We start from the raw sequence: 4,270 nt of genomic DNA, 5'->3' as shown, positions 1-4,270 counted from the left end.
AAAATCTTACAGACGTAACGTCTCGTTACTTCTGACTGGAAGTACTTTTTTCAAGGCAGGGTCAACTTGCCACTAAAAGCGGCCCATAGAGGGAGGAGAGGGGCAGCTGTTTTCTGTATATTTGAAAAAATCTTTTCATGTAATCTTATAAAAAACCTCCAAGTTTTAATGGAAACCTTTTTTGTGTCTTAGGAAATTTGATTAAAATTTAATTAAAAATTTATAAACTCCCTCCTCCTTTCTAGTTTTTGTTGAATTGGAACCCTTTTTCGCATTTGAAGCATAAACACCCCTGTATGTAAAAAATAGAGTTGATTCGGATGCTATTTGGCCTTTTCTCCCAAGCAATTTTGAATGACACTTTGTTCTCACGCTAGAAAAATACAATAAAGTCATTAAATAGATCTAAATCCACCTTTTTTTAGACAACTTGGGAACAGAGTTAATTTGATATTTTACCTTTTTACTTTCTTGCTTTCCTTACAAGGCTATCTGGAATTTCCCAAGAGCTTGGGCCAAGAGTCATTTATCTTACATGCAGAAGATCATAAACAGTTTTCAGATTGATTCTATTGCGGAGTGGGGTCTTTGTTATTTATAACTCAGAAAACTGACGCTCTGTTCCAGCACTGGAATAGAGTAGACACGTCACTGTTAGCATAAAATTTTGCAAAAATCGAAAGGAAAGATTTTCAGCTCCGTCTTTTAAATTGACAACAAAATTCCAGAAATTAATTACAGAATGATTTAAATCTAAATTCGACTCACATATATTAAAAGGAAAACGTCTTTATTCTATTTTTAACGTCTCAAGATCGACATGAGGAAAAGCATTTTGTATACATCTTAAACAGAGGAACAATTGATTTTTCCTGCCCGGACTTTACGATACTTAGAGGAAGACTTTTAACTAAATTTAAAAGAGCGTCTTTTGAGTTGATTCACAATTGCATCATGGCATGGAGCTTGATACAAAATAATAAACATCTATTTTCAGCTCTTGCACCAGGCGCTCTTTGACCGTACCGTTTCCACATACATATTTTATAAAATCCGGAAATACATATTTTATATATTCCGGATGTAGTTTTAACTGAACCGAAGCTAGTTGTCTCCGCACAAAAACAGCAATAAACTGGGCATTTTCTGATTTTATTCATCTAAATTCTCGAGTGTGTTGGCTAACAGAAAAGTACCAAAAGTAAATCATAGAGAAAATAGCTTCTTTTAGTATCTATTTACGTTTTTTTTGTTAATTATTCTTTCTGGCTTTAATTTTCTCCATGTCCATATAATTTCAGCATGAATGTTCACTGAACAAGATTCAAATTCAACTGATACAACTTGGTGACTATTGACATGATAGCGTGAAGTCTATTTGCTTTCTCAGTAGTCTCATATCACTGCAAATGATAATCTGACGACAGAGAATGTTGTTCTAATCTACTATGCAAGTAAGCGAAGCTGATATTTTCTCATACTAATAAATGAAATACTATAAAATAATACTAATTAATCAAAAATAATACTAAATGACCACGATGTGAAAGAACGTCGATTCTCCTGTCACTGTAATTGAACGAGAACAACGGAATTTTTTTCACTGTAAAAATCGATTGCTCAAAAATAGCATAACTTATTCATTATTCAAAAATAAAACATAAATTTAAAAAACGAAACAAAAATGTACCGTTTATAGGACCTTAATGAAAAATCTAACCCTTTACTCAAAACGTACCAAAAATGGCACAAATGTAACCTTTTTGGCAATCCTGCAAATGACCTTGCTAACCTGTGTCAATGAGAGCCAAAATAGTGTTTTTCTTACCTAAAAAGTGTGGGAAGCCAAAAATATCGGTGTCCATGATGAAATAGCTGGTGAGCATAAGAATTATATACTAAAAGCTGTTCTATATTAGGAGGACGTTTTTACAGCACCAGCTCAATCACTAAAAGACGAGCTTCACAAATGAAAAATATACGTTTCAATAGCAAGCAGTCACTAGCCCAGCTGCGGAAAATTTAACAGTGAAGTATGAATACTGAAATTAGTATTCCATCCTCTAATAAAAATGACCTCTGCGGTTAGTTTAATTTATACTCTCGTTCCGTTTTGCTTTGTATTTTCGCTACACGCAAGAAACAGCATAAACAAACAAACTGGCGTAATAACACAGAAAAATACACTTTTTTCGGATCTAGGCTTTTCAACTTTTGAAGAGTGGGATCAAGGTGGTCAATTCGTTTTCTCAATTGACAGTAGAGCTCAGGAGATAAAAAACACATGCAATTTACCTGAGCCTGTAAAAGCTGGTGGCAACAAATATTTCTCGTTTCAAACACTTCCAAACTGCAAAAACTTTAAATGTCTGACTAATTCTTAACAAACATTTGTCACTAGTACAACATGTATTTCTTCTTTTTAAAATCAGATTGGCGAGTGAGATATTTCTAAACACTTCCAGAATTGCAAAAACTGTAATTGTCTGACTAATCACTGACGACGTATGTTATTAGTATAGCATGTATTCCGTCTCTTCAAAGCCAAATTGGCAAATCAGATACTTTAAAAAATACCAGAAATGCAAAATCTGCATTTGTGTAACTAATAATTGACACACATATATCACTTGTGTATTATGGGGGGGGGATCTATTAATATAAATAAGGCCGTACCAAATATTACTAGGGGGTTAATTTAAGTTGGTGATGTTACAGGAGTTAAACATGCGAAAGATTAAAGTAGAGATATACTACTGATAATACCCAATATTGTCTGCGAGAGAATTTTGTTAGAGATGGATGGGTCTTACTTTGTAAATTGAAATCACATTTTTTGTGGAACTTTCCAAGAGACTACAAAAATAATGTCTGGTGTCTGGATCAAATAGTTCGTAGTAACGAACTGTAGAAAAATGGGATTTTGAGGCTAAAAGATACATCAAAAGAATCAGATTTTTATGTTGATTCTAAATATATAAGTTTCATCAAATTTAGTTTTTGTCATCAAAAGCTACGAGCCTCAGAAAATTTGCCTTATTTTGGAAAATAGGCGGAAACACCCCCTAAAAGTCATATAATCTTAACAAAAATCACACCATCGTATTCGGCGTATTAGAGAAACCTATAGCGAAAATTTTAAGCTCCTATCTACAAAAATGTGGAATTTCGTATTTTTTGCCAGAAGACAAATCACAGGTGCGTGTTTATTTGTATGTTTGTTTTTTTTCTTTTCCCTAGGGGTCATCGTATCGACCAAGTGGTCCTAGAATATCGCAAGAGGGCTGATTCTAACGGAAATGAAAAGTTCTAGTGCCCTTTTCTAGTGACCGAAAAAATTGGAGGGCACCTAGGCCCCCTCCCACACTCATTTTTTTCCCAAAGTTAACGGATTAAAATTTTGAGATAACCATTTTGTTCCGCATAGTCGAAAACCATAATAACTGTGTCTTTAGGAATGACTTACTCCCCCACAATCCCTGGGGGAGGGGCTGTAAGTTACAAACTTTGACCAGTGTTTACATACAGTAATGGTTATTTGGAAGTGTACAGACGTTTTCAGAAAGTTTTTTTTTGGTTTGGGGGTGGTTTTGAGGGGAGGGGGCTATGTGGGAGGATCTTTCCTTGGAGGAATATGTCATGGGGGAAGAAAAATTCAATGAAAAGGGCGCAGGATTTTCTAGCATTACTATAAAAAAAAAAATGAAAAAATAAACATGAAAACGTTTTTTCAATTGAAAGTAAGGAGTAGCATTGAAACTCAAAACAAGCAGAGATTATTAAACATATGAGGGGTTCTAAAAATACTTTGGCATAAAGAGCGAGGTATTTAGAAGGAGATAAATACCTCGCTCTTTATGCTAAAGTATTTTTAGTAATTTCAACTATTTATTCTACAGCCTTTCTGATTCAGGGGTCATTCTTAAAGAATTGGGACAAAACTTACGATTTAGTGTAAAGAGCGAGGTATTAACGAGGGTACAAACCCCCTCGTATACATAATAAAAATATAAGAATATAAAAGTTTGTTACGTAAGTTAATTCTTAAGTTACGTAAATTTTTTACTAATAAAAACGTTCGTTAAAAATTAAAAGTATTGGTGAGGCCAACCAAATTTCATTTTTATCGTTAGTATGTTCAACAGCACCCATAATGTATGGAATAATTTCTGTTCGGTATAAATTTTAATGATACTCCCTACTTTCAGTTTGAAAAAAAACTTGTCTTAAAAATGTGTTTCTGGTCGTTTTTCAAATCATACCCAGGCCC

Source organism: Artemia franciscana, chromosome 1 (assembly GCF_032884065.1).
Source record: "Artemia franciscana chromosome 1, ASM3288406v1, whole genome shotgun sequence".
In the NCBI taxonomy this organism is placed as follows: Eukaryota; Metazoa; Arthropoda; class Branchiopoda; order Anostraca; family Artemiidae; genus Artemia; species Artemia franciscana.
The sequence above is the reverse complement of the archived record's forward strand: the minus strand, read 5'-3'. Positions refer to the sequence as shown.